The sequence below is a fragment of the Helianthus annuus genome, chromosome 9 (assembly GCF_002127325.2).
Source record: "Helianthus annuus cultivar XRQ/B chromosome 9, HanXRQr2.0-SUNRISE, whole genome shotgun sequence".
Taxonomy (NCBI): Eukaryota; Viridiplantae; Streptophyta; class Magnoliopsida; order Asterales; family Asteraceae; genus Helianthus; species Helianthus annuus.
This window is the reverse complement of record NC_035441.2, coordinates 183,692,298-183,710,486: the sequence shown is the minus strand read 5'-3', so window position 1 is coordinate 183,710,486 and position 18,189 is coordinate 183,692,298. Positions and strand designations below refer to the sequence as shown.

The 18,189-nt window shown below is 39.3% G+C and overlaps 1 long non-coding RNA gene across 3 annotated transcripts; it reads left to right on the top strand.

Moving 5' to 3' along the window:
- The first annotated feature begins 14,920 nt into the window (after window positions 1-14,920).
- LOC110880058 lies at window positions 14,921-18,189 on the top strand. Of its 3 annotated transcripts, none has more exons than XR_004868168.1 (9): window positions 14,922-15,316; window positions 15,419-15,445; window positions 15,540-15,569; window positions 15,659-15,779; window positions 15,855-15,941; window positions 16,060-16,161; window positions 16,860-16,969; window positions 17,112-17,157; window positions 17,258-18,189. It is a non-coding gene; the product is annotated as an uncharacterized LOC110880058 (long non-coding RNA). The 3 variants fall into 3 exon arrangements; XR_002559181.2 differs by having other exon boundaries at window positions 16,036-16,161; XR_002559182.2 differs by having other exon boundaries at window positions 14,921-15,316; window positions 15,659-15,941.

Here is an 18,189-nt window from a genome sequence, read left to right as displayed (position 1 = left end):
ACAACTTGTAATACATATAAGAATGTGTTTTAATCATCATCAACTCGACAATCTATAGTATAGCCACGAATCGGAACCGAAAGTCTTGTAAAACGATTATTTCATAGACTATCGATTCGGATTCGTACATGCATGTTCGAGATCTGCATTGGAAAGTATTTTTGGCTATTTTTATTTTAGTTAAACTTTCTGGAATTTTCTTTGATTGAGTCTATGCTTAGCCTATTCGAATGCATGTTTCCGATTTATGCATAAAGTTGACTATTTTGCCCTTTTCGATTTAAAACGGGATTTTTGGAAAAGTGAAAGGATAGAAATCTTTATTTCTAATATATGAACTTGCACCGAAAGTTTCGGATCAGTTGGTGGTCCAGATTGTGAGTTATGGCCATTAGCGTAAAACTATATTATAAATTTACATAAACGGTCCTTTTCGCATAGAACCCGTTTCTGGCCACGTTTTGATGCAAAACTTTTTACCAACTGATGTATTATAATATTTTGGGATTTTAGATGATTTTTAATTAATTTTTGGCTGAACGGATCCTAGATCGCCTAGTCATTTCGGCCTATGTCGGTTTTGACCGTTTTAGCCATAAAATGAGTTTTACACATCCTTTTGACCCGAAACCTTTTTCTACTGATTTTATATGATGAATAAATTATTTTAAGTATTCTGGAAATATAAAAATCTCAGATTTAAATTGAAAACCCGAAAAGCCCTTAAATCGCATATTTAGCGTTTTAAGCGCATAGTAAGCGTAATACTTGTTTTAAACATATAAGACCTATACCTACTGATGTGTTTAGCTTATTTTCATATAAAAACAGTAAGTATAAGTATATGAACTCAGATTTCCAGTTTTGGCATTTTTAGCCCTTGTGAAATTACTAAATTGCCCCTACGGTGCATAGTTTGGTTTTAAATGATAAATTTGATATATGGGTCATACCCTACTGATATAATATGTTATATTAAGTATATTTACTGTATGAACCAGACCCGAAACTCAGATTTCTAATTTTACCCTTTTATTAACTTTTAAATGACCAAAATGCCCTTCTAAGGCATAAATTGAGTTTAAAATTATTCCGGGCAATATAGAACATAAATTACTGATATAATATCATATTTTGAGCATATTACATCAGGGAACTTGCATTTGAATCATTGGTCTACCCGTATCGCCCTTTTCGCGTTCGGTTCGGTTTACGTAACTAGTTTGCGTAAATTGACCGAAACGGGTCAAACGATATCATTTTTGTTTCAAAATCCAGAATGTATTTAGTATACCCATATTATACAAGTATTCAAACTTGTCGGGTCTAAATCACATTCTATCCGGTCTTTCGCTTAATCGTGCGTAAACCGTATCACTCCTAAAACTAACCGGTCAAAGCTTAGGCTTAAATAAAAGGCCGTTAGGAATCTAATAGGTTAATTATAAACCTTTGTTCCAGATTAGGAGGCCCGGTAAAAGCTACCAACACTTATCATTTGTGACTTATACTTGCTCAGGTAAATACATTTTGACTTATTTTCCCTATACGGGCTTGGGGTACGGTATTTAAAATACCGCTTGATCGAGCGCACAAGTCCTGCGCCTTATAGGTGTACAGTCTTGAATAGCTTGTGCGACTTCGTTTAAACAGTTTTGTCTTACTTAAAGGCTTTGGGGGGTTATTGACCATGTCCCGGATATCCTTGGCATTATCTTACGAGATGGCCACGACCAGAGCACGGGGTGTAGGCGTACACTCGTCGTGTATAACTCTTTAATGTGGTGTGTCATTTAATTCTTAGCCCGGACAGCAGATCCCGGGCCACCAGAGATAAAAGTGCATGTAATTCGTTCACAAGTTTATATTATATAATTATCCCAAGTTAATAAAAATATTTATGCCTTGTGCATTTAAATCAATTTTCAATCATCTTCAAAATGAGTCGGTTGATTTGTATTTACCAGTGTAAACTGACGTATTTTTCCCAAAAGGTTAAGTGCAGGTACTATACGGAATTAGGCTGGTTGTTTCCTAAGAGCGTCCACTATAGTCTCGCAAGCTCGGACGACAATTATCTGTTGAACTATTTATTTCTATTTTTATTTGATCCGCCTGTGGATCCATTTCAACTACTGTGATATTTATTATTACACTTTATTTAAAGTTGAAATGTTTCTATTCTGCTTCCGCTGTGCATTTATTATATTGTGTTGTTTGTCTATGACGATGCCAACTACGTCACTGTACCCCACACCGGGCCCACCGGTGACACGTGGAAATCGGGGTGTGACAGGTTGGTATCAGAGCCAACGCTGAGTGAATTAAACACTATCCTAAAGTGTTTAATCTCAGTTACACAATTGCACATTCCTCGATTTTCGAGTCTAGACAAAGAACTTAGGAAATGTTCAACTTTTCGTTTAATTTATGTTTATTATTTTGCATTGTCTTATATATTTTGTTGTGCAACTTGTTTGACTTTTGACAGGATCACTATGCCGCCAAGAATGAGAGGTCGAGGAGGATTTGCTACAACCCACGACCATGAGGCAGGGCCCTCACATAGGCGAGCACCATCCGCCACGCACAACACAGCCGCCAACGACCTTTGGAGGTCTTTCGCCGAGCCTGCTAGACACTCGGTATCCGCCAGCACTTCACCGTCTTTACCCCACTCGTTTGGGCCCCACTCGGAGAATGGGCCCCATGGTTCGCATGGATCCTACATACCTTTGCAGCAGTCACCGCACCAGTATCCAGCGCCAGTCTACCAGGGTTTGTATAACCCTGATGCTTTTGGGGATGAGCCAGTGGGTCATAACCCACTTGGACCGGAGGACCACTTTTCTGGTGGTCACGAGATGGACGTCGACGAGGATACGGACCCCTCGCTACCGCCATCAGGTACGCCTAACCATCCGATTGAGATATCGGATGGGTCGCCATTTAGGGGATCACCCTACAATGGTGGGGACAGCTTCCAGGAGAGATTTAAGCAGCATGATTGGTATTTCACCCCCAGCCACAACTCTCCGATGCTCCAGTCTCACCAGGTTTCACCGGTGCACTCGCAGCACCACTCGCAGCAGCTTCAGCAGCAGCCGCCTCTACCGCAGGACCTATCTGAGGCCCTATGGCGTGACGTGATCACTCCGTCACCACCGCCGCCACCAGTTTTACCTCCTCCGCCTCAGAGGCCAAGGAGGAATGCGCGCATGTCTACGCGCGGAGGGATTCGCATAGGCACCCCTCCACATGTTAGTAGCAGCCGCTACACGTCTCTTCCCGGGGAGTCCGAGACAGGGGAGTCTCAGCATCCCGTATCGGAGGTTACTTCCGTTCCGATCCCGCCTTTGCCGCCGCAGAATTTTGGAGAGCCGATTCCGGCTTATGCTAGTGCAGCTCAGTTTAACCCGTTCGAGCATGTTTTCCCTCAGGGTTATGATTACACGGGAGACCCTTATTGGCAAGCTGTGAACTACAGCTCACTCCCACCCAGTGGTCCATTGGGAGACACTTGGACTGCTGGGCAGTCTACTTTTGGTTACCCTCCGGGTTACCAGCAGCCACCGCAGCCGCAGCCGTACCAGCCACCGCAGCCGCTGCACTACCAGCCACCGCCACCGGCGCCTATGATGTCGCCGCCGCAGGTTCAGGAAATCCTGCATGGGATTGATAGCATGCGACGGGAGTTGCAAAGTGATCGCCGTCACAACCGTGGCATGTTCAAGAAGGTGTTTGACCTGCTCAAGGGTAAGAGCAAGAGGGATCATTGAATCCTTCGATTTTTGTCTCATGTACTTATGTCCCTGCGTGGACATCTATCCTTGTACTCTACCCCTGCGTGGGTATATCTATCTTATTCTACCCCTGCGAGGGTATGCTGTTCTGTTGACCCCTGCGTGGGTTTGCTTTATTTTATTTTGTTATTGTTGTTACCTGTTTAGCCCCTGCGCGGGCATGTTATTCATGCTATTCATGTTATTCATGTTATTTCAAAGTCCCGTTTAGGGCAATTATGTACTGGTATTTTATTTGGAATTTGAAATGGTTAGTTTGAATTTATCATTTTATTTATATGCATGAATAATAATAAAATAATGGAAAATATCAATTTTTATTTGATTTGCCATTTTATAAGAATCTTAGTAAGGTATAACCTAGCTTGAATGCCTTATTAACAGGCCTGGCCATGATGGTAAAACCTGGTTGAAAGGATTCAACTCCCTGTTAACATCTGAGAACATGTTAACATTCTGGCCAAGCGTGATCTGTAAAATCACACAAGCCACCCTTTTTAATAAATTATCTACAGATTTTATCTGTATACAAGTCTATTAATGACTTGATACCTACGGGTTATGACTATGTCATATAGTGGCAGTTGTGGTTTGTAACTCCCTGCCAAGAAAAGAATTATCTACAGATTATATCTGTACACAAGTCTATTAATGGCTTGATACCTACGGGTTATAACTATGTTATATAATGACAGTTGTGGTTTATGACTCTCTGTCTAGTAAAGGATTATTCGTTTAATTAAACAATTTATAATCCTATAAAAATCTAAATTTATAATTTAGTAATTGTCCATGTGACTAGGCCTATGGTGCCAATATATATATTTTCATTCCTGGATTGCTAATAAGAGCCTGAATGAAATTTATTAAATTAACTGCTAAGGTTTTTGATACCATGGTTAATAAATCGTCTAGAACGATAATACTGTTAGGTTCTAAATTAGACCTTGTCCTTTATTGTAGCTTAAAGCTACAATGGCCAAATCGGAAGAAACCAACAGTCATTCTGGGGAACGCTCAGATAATGCAAAGATTCACGTTACCGGTGCAGAGTTGCAAGCACTGATAGATAATGCTGTCGCCAAGGCTATGGATAGGCAGTTCAAGGAATCTAGTGGTACTCAGAGTAGAACCCGCACAGTGACGCACGCAAAGCCCAAGACTCATTCTGAGGCTCATAGTAAGCCACCCTCTAAAAAGAGTGAGCCAAAGAAAGCTGAGGATGATAATCACTCCTCCAACCACAGCAGCGTCCCAAAGCAGGAGTTTAAGCTGAAACATGACACGTACAGCAGGTCCTGTACGTACAAGTATTTTGTATCTTGCAAGCCCAGAGATTTCACTGGGGAAAAGGGAGCCGTCGATTGTATGACGTGGATCGACGAGATGGATACTGTGGTTGATATCAGCGGGTGTGCTGATAGGGACGTCGTGAAGTACGTGTCCCAGTCATTCAAGGGAGATGCGTTAGCATGGTGGAAGTCACTCCTACAAGCTGCCGGTAAGGCCACACTGTACGGTTTGTCATGGGAACAGTTTGTGGCCCTGATTAAAGAGAACTTCTGTCCGCAGCACGAGGTCGAGCGAATTGAATCGGATTTTGTATCCTTAGTTATGAAGAACCTCGATTGTCAAGCGTATCTTACTACGTTCAACACGTTGTCTCGTTTAGTGCCTTACTTGGTGACCCCGGAGCCGCGTAGGATTGCTCGATTCATTGGGGGTCTGGCACCGGAGATAAAGGCGAGTGTTAAAGCTTCAAGACCTACAACATTTAGATCCGTAGCTGATCTATCCCTCTCCCTCACTCAAGACGTGGTTAGATTGAGAGCCATGAAGGGCTCTGAGGAGAACAAACGGAAACGTGAGGATGACACCTCACGAAGATCTGAAAAGCGACATAGAGGGAACAACGACCACAGAAAAGGGTCGGGGTCTAGGAAGAATGATCATCAGTCGGGTGAGAAACCCAGATGCAAGATTTGTAGGAGACACCACTTTGGGAGGTGTCGGTTAGAAACAAAATCCCAGTCTTCGGAGAAACGATGTGGAATTTGCAAGTCCACAGATCATAAAGCTGTGGATTGCAAGAAAATGAAGGACGCAACTTGTTTCGGTTGCAACGAAAAAGGTCACATACGGCCCAACTGCCCAAAGTTTGCAAAGAAGGCCGAGGAAGGGAAGAAGACTAATGCGAGAGTCTTCAGAATGGACGCTAAGGAAGCCGTCCTTGACGACAACGTCATTACCGGTACGTTTCTTGTAAATGATGTTTTTGCTAGAGTCTTGTTTGATTCAGGAGCCGATAAGTCGTTTGTAGATGATAAGTTTTGTAAATTGTTGAACCTTCCTGTTAAAACCTTAAGTGTGAAATATGAGGTGGAATTAGCCGATGGAACCTTAGAAACCGCCTCGACTGTTCTAGATGGATGTGTTATATCCATTAGGAATCATTCCTTCCCGCTATGCTTGCTTCCCTTTAAGCTAGCTGGTTTCGACATAGTGATAGGCATGGATTGGTTGTCAAGCAACCAAGCCCAGATTGTGTGCAATAGGAAGCAAGTAATAGTTAAGACTCCGTCCGGTGAGTCACTTACTATTCAAGGAGATACCCAGCATGGATTGCCGGAGCAAGTGTCCATGCTCAAGGCATCCAGATGCATGCAGAAAGGATGTGTCATTTATATGGCACAAGTTACCATTGATGAGCCGAAGCCAAAGATTGAAGATATCCCCGTTATTTCGGAATATCCTGAGGTTTTCCCTGAAGAGCTACCTGGTTTACCACCGGATAGGCAAGTAGAGTTTCGGATAGATATCATACCAGGCGCTGCACCTGTAGCAAGAGCACCATACAGATTGGCACCAACGGAGATGAAGGAGTTGAGGACGCAGTTGGATGAGCTTTTAGCCAAAGGTTTTATTAGACCTAGCTCATCTCCTTGGGGAGCGGCAATCTTGTTCGTTAAGAAGAAGGATGGGTCGATGCGTCTGTGCATCGATTACCGTGAGCTTAATAAGGTCACTATCAAGAATCAGTATCCGTTACCCAGGATCGACGACCTGTTCGATCAGTTACAAGGAGCAAGTTACTTCTCCAAGATTGACCTAAGGTCGGGATATCATCAGTTGAAGGTCAAGGAGGAAGACATACACAAGACAGCGTTTAGGACTCGTTATGGGCATTACGAGTTCCTAGTGATGCCGTTTGGGCTCACTAACGCACCAGCCGCGTTCATGGACCTCATGAATCGCGTCTGTAAACCTTATCTAGATAAATTCGTCATCGTCTTTATTGATGATATTCTTATCTACTCGAAGAGCCAAGCTGACCATGAGAAACACCTTCGTTGTATTCTCAAACTTCTGTATCAAGAGAAGCTTTATGCCAAATTCTCGAAGTGTGAATTTTGGCTTCGAGAAGTCCAGTTCCTTGGACATGTAGTAAGCGAGCGTGGTATCCAAGTAGATCCCGCTAAAGTCGAAGCAGTCATGAATTGGCAGGAGCCGAAGACGCCTACTGAGATTCGCAGTTTCCTCGGATTGGCAGGATATTATAGGCGCTTTATCGAGAACTTCTCAAGGATTGCTGCGCCCCTAACCTCATTGACCCGTAAGAAGATTAAGTTTGATTGGGGCCCTAAGCAGCAGGAATCCTTTGACATTCTGAAGCAGAAGCTGAGCAATGCACCAGTATTGACGTTGCCCGATGGTATAGATGAATTTGTGGTGTATTGTGACGCATCACATACGGGCATGGGTTGTGTACTCATGCAGAAAGGCAAAGTCATTGCCTACGCTTCTCGACAGCTAAAGGTGCACGAGAAGAACTACACCACCCACGATTTGGAATTGGGTGCGGTTGTATTTGCATTGAAGCTATGGAGACATTACTTGTATGGCACCAAGTGCATAATTTATTCGGATCACAAGAGTCTTCAGCATCTGTTCAATCAGAAGGAATTGAACATGCGACAAAGGCGATGGATGGAAACTCTAAATGACTATGACTGTGAGATAAGATACCATCCAGGCAAGGCAAATGTGGTTGCCGACGCCTTAAGCAGAAAAGAAAGGGTTAAACCGATCAGAATCAATGCCAAGCGCATTGAAATAAGGAATAATTTGAATGAGAGGGTGTTAGCTGCACAGAAGGAAGCTGTGCTGGAAGCTAACTATCCTGCAGAAAAGTTGGGAGTAACTGGGGAGCAGTTATCCCACGACAAAGATGGAATGCTACGACTAAACGGACGAATATGGGTTCCAGTTTATGGAGGACTTCGGGATGTTATCCTCCAGGAAGCCCACAGCTCTAAATACTCAGTTCATCCTGGAGCAGATAAGATGTACCAGGATTTGAAATCAAACTACTGGTGGATTGGTTTGAAAAAGTCCGTGGCCGAGTATGTGGCCAAATGTTTGACTTGTGCGCAAGTCAAGGCTGAGCATCAGAAGCCGTCAGGTTTGCTTCAGCAACCTGAAATTCCCAAGTGGAAATGGGAAATGGTGACAATGGATTTTATCACCAAGTTGCCGAAGACGAAAAAGGGAAATGATACCATATGGGTCATAGTAGACAGACTGACTAAGTCAGCTCATTTTCTACCCATCAAAGAGACGTATAGCTCAGATATGTTAGCTCAATTATACGTCGATAAGATAGTAGCGCTACATGGTATACCTATATCTATTATCTCTGATAGAGATACTAGATATACGTCACATTTTTGGAAGAGTTTCCAACAATCGTTGGGCACTCGTTTGAATTTTAGTACGGCTTACCATCCTCAGACTGATGGTCAGAGCGAGCGTACTATTCAAACCTTGGAAGACATGCTTCGAGCATGTGCGATCGACTTAGGTGGTAGTTGGGATAAGAACTTACCACTGATTGAATTCTCCTACAACAATAGCTACCATTCCAGCATAAAGGCTGCGCCTTTTGAGGCCCTATACGGTAGAAAGTGTAGATCGCCCATTTGTTGGGCAGAAGTTGGAGATGTCCAGTTGTCTGGACCAGATATCATCTTTGAGACGACAGACAAGATCGTTCAGATCCGTGATCGTTTGAAAGCTGCCAGGGATAGGCAGAAAAGTTATGCGGATCCTAAGCGCAAGGATTTTCACTTCGATGTAGGTGAAAAAGTGTTGCTTAAGGTATCACCTTGGAAAGGTGTAATGAGATTTGGAAAGAAAGGCAAGCTAAGCCCGAGATACATAGGACCTTTCGAGATAATCGAACGTATCGGGTCAGTCGCTTATAAGTTAAACTTGCCTGAAGAGCTTAGTGCTATTCATAATGTGTTCCATATCTGTAACTTGAAGAAATGTTTCGCTGACGATTCACTGGTTATACCGCATACAGATATACACATAGACGAAAGTCTAAAGTTTGTTGAAAAACCTTTGTCGATTGAGGATCGACAGGTAAAGAAGCTTTGGAGGAAGCACGTGCCTATTGTAAAGGTCAAATGGGATGCCCGTAGAGGACCCGAGTACACGTGGGAAGTGGAATCCACGATGAAAGAAAAATATCCCCATTTGTTTGAATAAATCTCGGGGTCGAGATTTCTTTTAAGGGGGTGAGGATGTAACACCTCGAAAAATTTCGTCCAATAATGTCTTGACACGTGTCATAAGGTTCCGTTATGTGAAAACATACTTTAGAGGGACTAAAAGTGACAAACGGTGAAAACTATGGAACGTAAGGGTCCAAAGTGTCAACAATGGATAAATAGACTCTATGATAACCCTACATAATGTTTATAACCTTAAACGGATGGTTCATGGATCATACGACGCGGAAATTGCACAAAAGTGAAGTATTTCAAACTATAGGGGCCAAAAGTGTCAACATGTTTAATTTATACCTCTGAGTGAACTTTTGGCAGACCCGAAGCTTTGTATAGCTAAAATATACTCACTAGAATATGTGGTTAAAATTTCATGAAGTTTCGTCAACGTATGAGAAAGTTATGGCCAAAACCGTACTTAAGGGACTAAAAGCGTCAACGTCGAATTTCATGGCTTTTCGGTTGAGCGCAAAGTTATCCGAGGACATTACCATGTTGGTAAAAGTCCTAAGGTTCTTAAAAACCAAGTTTGGGGGTTTACGGGTCGAGAAAAGTGGCCGAAACATCGCGTACAAATTCAGGGGTCAAAGCTGTCAATACATGAAACTTATTTTGGCTGAACCAGGGTCAGGCGACCCGCCTGGGAAAGCCCAAGCGGGCCGCGTGGGTTGCCCAGCGACAGAAACTTCGGTTTTGGTTGATTTGGGTCCGATTTCAAGTGCCATACAGCTCATTTGCACCTCCAATTAACCCAATAACATGCCATGCATGCCTACTACTACAGTAACCTCGAATTTATGGCCATAAATCAGATTATTGAGCTCATTCTTGGACATTTGCATTGTAACCAAAGTGCTCTCAACATTCAAGAACTTCAAGGCAAGACTTCTGGAGCTAATCCGACCATCAAAGCTGATTTCTAGTGTTCACTAAACATCTATAGGACCTTTGTAAGCTTTCAATTCGTTCTTTAATCCGTTCTTGTTGTGTTTATTGATAAAAGTCAAACTGGGTGTTCATAACCTTTGACTTTCCGATTAAACGGATTTCTTTCAGTCATTTCTCGAATTGAACCTTGTTATAGATTGGTATTTATGTGGGAAACAAACCCTCTAAAGGGTACCATCTGATTCCCACTACATGCATGCTAAATGTCGAGTCAAACCTATTTCTAAAAAGTCAACAGAAGCGATTTTTGTGAAAAATAACATGAATAATGATATAGATGACATGCAATCTGATTTATCATCATAAACAACTTGTAATACATATAAGAATGTGTTTTAATCATCATCAACTCGACAATCTATAGTATAGCCACGAATCGGAACCGAAAGTCTTGTAAAACGATTATTTCATAGACTATCGATTCGGATTCGTACATGCATGTTCGAGATCTGCATTGGAAAGTATTTTTGGCTATTTTTATTTTAGTTAAACTTTCTGGAATTTTCTTTGATTGAGTCTATGCTTAGCCTATTCGAATGCATGTTTCCGATTTATGCATAAAGTTGACTATTTTGCCCTTTTCGATTTAAAACGGGATTTTTGGAAAAGTGAAAGGATAGAAATCTTTATTTCTAATATATGAACTTGCACCGAAAGTTTCGGATCAGTTGGTGGTCCAGATTGTGAGTTATGGCCATTAGCGTAAAACTATATTATAAATTTACATAAACGGTCCTTTTCGCATAGAACCCGTTTCTGGCCACGTTTTGATGCAAAACTTTTTACCAACTGATGTATTATAATATTTTGGGATTTTAGATGATTTTTAATTAATTTTTGGCTGAACGGATCCTAGATCGCCTAGTCATTTCGGCCTATGTCGGTTTTGACCGTTTTAGCCATAAAATGAGTTTTACACATCCTTTTGACCCGAAACCTTTTTCTACTGATTTTATATGATGAATAAATTATTTTAAGTATTCTGGAAATATAAAAATCTCAGATTTAAATTGAAAACCCGAAAAGCCCTTAAATCGCATATTTAGCGTTTTAAGCGCATAGTAAGCGTAATACTTGTTTTAAACATATAAGACCTATACCTACTGATGTGTTTAGCTTATTTTCATATAAAAACAGTAAGTATAAGTATATGAACTCAGATTTCCAGTTTTGGCATTTTTAGCCCTTGTGAAATTACTAAATTGCCCCTACGGTGCATAGTTTGGTTTTAAATGATAAATTTGATATATGGGTCATACCCTACTGATATAATATGTTATATTAAGTATATTTACTGTATGAACCAGACCCGAAACTCAGATTTCTAATTTTACCCTTTTATTAACTTTTAAATGACCAAAATGCCCTTCTAAGGCATAAATTGAGTTTAAAATTATTCCGGGCAATATAGAACATAACTTACTGATATAATATCATATTTTGAGCATATTACATCAGGGAACTTGCATTTGAATCATTGGTCTACCCGTATCGCCCTTTTCGCGTTCGGTTCGGTTTACGTAACTAGTTTGCGTAAATTGACCGAAACGGGTCAAACGATATCATTTTTGTTTCAAAATCCAGAATGTATTTAGTATACCCATATTATACAAGTATTCAAACTTGTCGGGTCTAAATCATATTCTATCCGGTCTTTCGCTTAATCGTGCGTAAACCGTATCACTCCTAAAACTAACCGGTCAAAGCTTAGGCTTAAATAAAAGGCCGTTAGGAATCTAATAGGTTAATTATAAACCTTTGTTCCAGATTAGGAGGCCCGGTAAAAGCTACCAACACTTATCATTTGTGACTTATACTTGCTCAGGTAAATACATTTTGACTTATTTTCCCTATACGGGCTTGGGGTACGGTATTTAAAATACCGCTTGATCGAGCGCACAAGTCCTGCGCCTTATAGGTGTACAGTCTTGAATAGCTTGTGCGACTTCGTTTAAACAGTTTTGTCTTACTTAAAGGCTTTGGGGGGTTATTGACCATGTCCCGGATATCCTTGGCATTATCTTACGAGATGGCCACGACCAGAGCACGGGGTGTAGGCGTACACTCGTCGTGTATAACTCTTTAATGTGGTGTGTCATTTAATTCTTAGCCCGGACAGCAGATCCCGGGCCACCAGAGATAAAAGTGCATGTAATTCGTTCACAAGTTTATATTATATAATTATCCCAAGTTAATAAAAATATTTATGCCTTGTGCATTTAAATCAATTTTCAATCATCTTCAAAATGAGTCGGTTGATTTGTATTTACCAGTGTAAACTGACGTATTTTTCCCAAAAGGTTAAGTGCAGGTACTATACGGAATTAGGCTGGTTGTTTCCTAAGAGCGTCCACTATAGTCTCGCAAGCTCGGACGACAATTATCTGTTGAACTATTTATTTCTATTTTTATTTGATCCGCCTGTGGATCCATTTCAACTACTGTGATATTTATTATTACACTTTATTTAAAGTTGAAATGTTTCTATTCTGCTTCCGCTGTGCATTTATTATATTGTGTTGTTTGTCTATGACGATGCCAACTACGTCACTGTACCCCACACCGGGCCCACCGGTGACACGTGGAAATCGGGGTGTGACAGACAACCACCTTAATCTCCCACTTACTTTATCTTCAATCATCATTTCCATAACAAAGGGAGTCGTACCTATAACAAAGAACTTCAATACCTAACTTCATCTTCAACCTAATTTCACCCCCTTTTTCATAACCTATAACAAACAACTTCAATACATGTAATAATCTGTAGCAGATCGAAAATCAATAAGCATGGGCCGGGAAATCATCGCTGTAGCTACCCCGGCAACGTTGCAACGCCACCACCGCTGCTGGTGACATCACTAGCACCTGGTCAAATTGTTCTTGATCATGAACTACAAGATATCTTGGTCAAATTGTTAAATCCCACCATAAATTTTAGAGAACGAAAGAGAGTGCAGAGTTTTTTTAGAGAGAGAGTAGAGTGTGTGAGGGAGAGGGAGTTAGAGAGATAGCCGAGTTTTTTTAGAGAGAGAGTAAAGAGAGTGAGGGAGAGAGTTAAAGATAGAGTAGACATGAAGTTTTTATAACTTTATTTTTTACCCCTTGATATAAGTTATTTACTCAATAGTACTTGGAGATGTAAAATGACAAAAATACCCTCATGTGCAAGGCACATGACCATATTTAACAAAAAAATCTGACTGGGTTAGGCCTAAAGGACATAATGTGCAGGATTTTGAAATGTTAAGGACAAAACTCATCATATTTAAAGGTAAAGGGACACCGCCTATAATTTGGTACAGACATAAAAGGACAAAATTTGTAGTTTACTCTTTTATTTATTTGTAATCAAAAGCACATTAAAATTTTATTGTCATGAGACATTTGTTATTAGGGGTAAGATCAAATAAAAAGTTTATTTTGTCTAAATAGGATGAGATGGAATCTTAACCATTCATTTTTCAAATCAATGGTTTATATGAAAATGTAAGAGAAAGGAGGAGTGTAAGGGTATCTTGGGGAAATCCTATTTATGGACTTTCCCTCTCCACATGCAAGACACATGCATATTCCACCTTCATTTTTTTAAACGTTCATATATTTTTTTATACGGCATTATTTTTTCATAAAAATTTCACCGTAAAATCGAGCGTCTTTTTATATTTAATTTGAGTACCATATTGCTATATAAATTATGAAGACTAAAAAACCTCACTAACATGTGTTGTATTTCTATGTTGTATAAGGCCACACGGGGCGGATACGTTATTTACTGTGATACAATAGTATCACTCGTGGAACACCGCCGCCTCCACTTCCATAACGAGTGATAGAGTATAACTCGTTATATATATAACGCGTTGAAGATATTGGGTGATGAATGTGTATCTTGTACATTGTGCATTAATACTTGTACATTGGAATCACATCACTAGTGATACCACCCCACTACATTTCTATCACTAGTGATAGAATATTGGGTGCTGACATGGCATGATTTGATTGGATAGTGGGAGTGATAGAATCCTATCATTAGTAGCCCCCCCCCCCCAATTTGTGCTAGATTTTTATACTATATTTTTGTGCTAAATTTTTTTGTCTTAAAGTTTTTTTCTCAATTTTTTGTGCTGGATTTTTTTGTACTATATTGTTTTGCTGAATTTTTTCGTGCTATATTTTTTTTTACTAGATTTTTTTGTGTTATATTTTTTTGTACTACATTTTTTATGCTATGTTTTTTTGTACTAGATTTTTTGTGCTAGGTTTTTTTGTACTAGATTTTTTTGTTGTATTTTTAAAAACCAAAAGAGGTGACACATGTCATTTTCGCTCATATTTATAAGGACCAAAATGCCCTTCATTCCTACTTATTAGGGGTGCCGCATGTCATCATCACAATACTTATTAAGCTATTTAAGCAAAATCCACTTTTTAGTGGATCTTTCCTTCCCCTATATATTATATATATATATGGAACCCATTAAGTGGAAGTTATCTTTGAAATCAATATTCACCATTGGATTTTGCTGAGATTAAATCTCAGCCCTTTAAACTCATAAAAAAAACTGCTATTGTGGCAGTTTTGAGAGGTTACCTTGCGGTTTTCTGAGCAGGTGGTTTGTTCCACCTTTTTCTACACATGATCTCCACGTCTACGGTTACAGACGGTTTTCACACTTCCTTCCGAATCCCACTCCCACGTTCTGCCTCTACACTTCTTTATATATCACTTTGCAATCCCGATTGGAACTCCTCTCACTCTAATCATAGATAACCCTAACCATCACCACTGACAATCATCGCACAACCACCACCGCAACGAGGGGAACGGGCCGGCAACCATCACACCACCACTCCGATGACGGCCGCACTAGCGGCGAACTATCAGCACTCGATTGTCACATCACTCCTCTCTGCGATCGTTTTCAATCGGAAGGTTTAATGACGGATTGTTATCGAATGTAATCGTGATGGCTAATACTGTTTGTTGTAAGTGTTTCTATAACATGTATGATGGAAACGTTTTTGTTTTTTACATTTCCGAATCGTTTAAGAGTTTCAAAGTGAAGTGATCGAATATTGGTGGTACAGGAAATTAAGGAAGCACTTGAGTTGCTAGTAAGTTGTAGCAAGTTCCTTTGTGTTTATAATTTAAAATTAACCATAATATCTAAACTCATACTTTTGATTTTCAAAATGGCTGGTGTCACAGGAGGAACTGGATGAAGCATTGGGACTGCAAGTAAGTACACGTTTATTGGAAATGAAGAGATTGCATTGTGTCTAAACTAACTACATAAACTGTTTCTGAATATTTACTTCATTGTACAGAAACTTGTGGAAGCATTGCAAGTTAGGATCACTAGGTTTACATTTGAAGGAAAATCACAAGAGTTCTATGGAGGCTGCAAGAAGTTCTAAGTATTAAGGCGAGGCAATTAGCGGCTTCTAGGTTTGTTGAGTTCTTTTCTGGATTATCAGGTGCTGCAATTGATTGCATCTGAACCATCCTTATTGGAATTTACAGTCTCTGGTGTCTCCTTTTTCAATTGGATTTTAAAGTAATTGACAGTGATGCTTCCGATTTAAATCATAATTGTGCAGTTCTGATAAGGTAAAATCGTTATTGGCATAAATTTGATCTTATTGTCTGAACGTATTTACATTTTTCCAGTTTAATTCATAATTGTGTTTGTTTTGAGCTGTAGAGTAAATTTCATTTGTGCTGCAAGGTAATGGAAATATGATAAAATTGTTACCTGTTGGTTATATGAGTCAACGTCATAGTCAAAGCTCCTACTCCTCTCATGATTTCCCTAACTCAAAAGGAGAAGGTACATTCCAGTTTTATTCGTATACTATACTTATATTTTTTTTTTTATTTCAGTTTACTTAGGTTTAGATGTGGAACAATTCACTGTTATAATTTTTTACCTATTAAATTATTTTCAAGTCACAGTATATTTCTGAAAATCATAGTGATTTATATGATCTCCTATTTCGACAATATAATTAGTTTTAGAGTTGCTCTTTTCTTGAGACTACAAGTTTTCTATCCGCCCTTGATCTAATCAAATTCTGGATACGTAAAACTGTGTAATTTGGTACCTTTTTGAACTTCAACTCCAAATTTGTTTTTTTATATCAAATCTAGATTACTGTTGTTAGCTAACATTAGTGATTTCAACATATTTTAGATATATTTTTAACCTTTTCTTTATATACATGCACAGTTTTCTTTTCTTTGTTCAATGGTCAGACTGCCACCTTGCGGGTGCTCACAGTCTGTTGAGGCTCTTGATATTTCAGGAGAAAAACTCAACCCATTAGCATATTTTCATTTCTAGGTTTATAAGTAACTTAAAACCATACGCATTGTTCATATGCGAATTGCGAAATCAATTCGTAAAGTTGGCACAATGATCACTCTGTAAGCTAGTGAGGGTGTGTCTACTAAATCAAATTTAAATGTTTGTTCTGAAGACTTTGGTGAAGGTGGTTACCATCATAGTTTTATACCCGTCCGGTGCAGGTGTCATGGGTTTCCAATGAAGGTGGTTAGCTTGGTATTTCACATTTTCACTCATTCCATGAAGAGCTTTGTTAACCCAGTCAATTTGTTGTTGCTTGCAGTTAAAAGGGGTAAATACATTGGTTTGCATGTTCATGTTCATGTTAAATTCCAAATATGTATTTACACATCTTGGACATTAATTTATCTTAAATCCCAAAATTTAATTGTCACTGTCTAAGAAACTAGCCATTATTTTATTTTTTGTTGCAGATGTATCGAATGGTAAAGACAACTGATCGGGCACCGGCTTCTTCAGGTTAAGCTTTGTTACCCAACTTTGAATTCATTTTTATTTCACAAATATAAAATTGTAGTTTCAATTTATTAACTTGATCCAGACCAATTGTTTTCCACAGTTAACTAGGGCAGTTTATCTTTACGAAAACTCTTCATCCGGGGATAATTCTGATGATATGCTATCTGACATTCGTAACCCAAGAACCAAAGAACGATCAGCTGAAAAATAGAGGAAGGTCTAGAGTTTACCAGGAGAAATATTATCAGTATAGTCTATGGAGCAATTCTTCAAGGTGAAAACTTTGTTTTATTTGTTTATACTTTTGTTTTCATTTTAAGATACTTGACGAAACATTTTTTTATAAAATAAATGGTACATAGTAAACTCCACAAGCTAAACCTCTTCCCCTCACCCACAAAAAAAAAAAAAAAAAAAAAAAAAAAAACTTTTTATGTGGCCATAAAAGAAAAGATTTGATTATTAAAATTCAACTTTAGCCGAAACAATTAAAAAAAGGCCGTTATAACCAATCATTTAAACAAATGTGGCGACAAGCAGCGAGATAAGAATCATTGTGTTAATTGGCCGTTGAATTTATTTACTTTTTTGAGTAATCATTGTTTGGATTCATAACATATTATTGATCATCTATAGAAAATAATGTTTTGCTATCTCTTTTCCATGAAACGAAGGGTTTGCCAACATTCCCCATGGTTTGACTACTTATGACAGTTTCATACGGACCCATAGCAAATCTTCTTCCTTTTTTAGTTTTTAGCGTAGTTTTTTTTTAATATAAACATCCTTAACAAATGTTTGTTACATCCTTACCAAACTTGAGGGTTGGGCATCAGGCATCAAGCCAATGGGTTGAAAAGACCCCCCCCCCCCCCCCCCGGGTCAAAGAGGACGATCCAAAAGTCAAAAAAACGAGACGGTAAACCATGTTTGAATGCTATTACACTTTCCGCTCATGTTCTTGTATGTTACCATGCATATGTTTTGCCTTCTATTTACTTTTGCATTAAAATGACACCATTTCATGTTTTA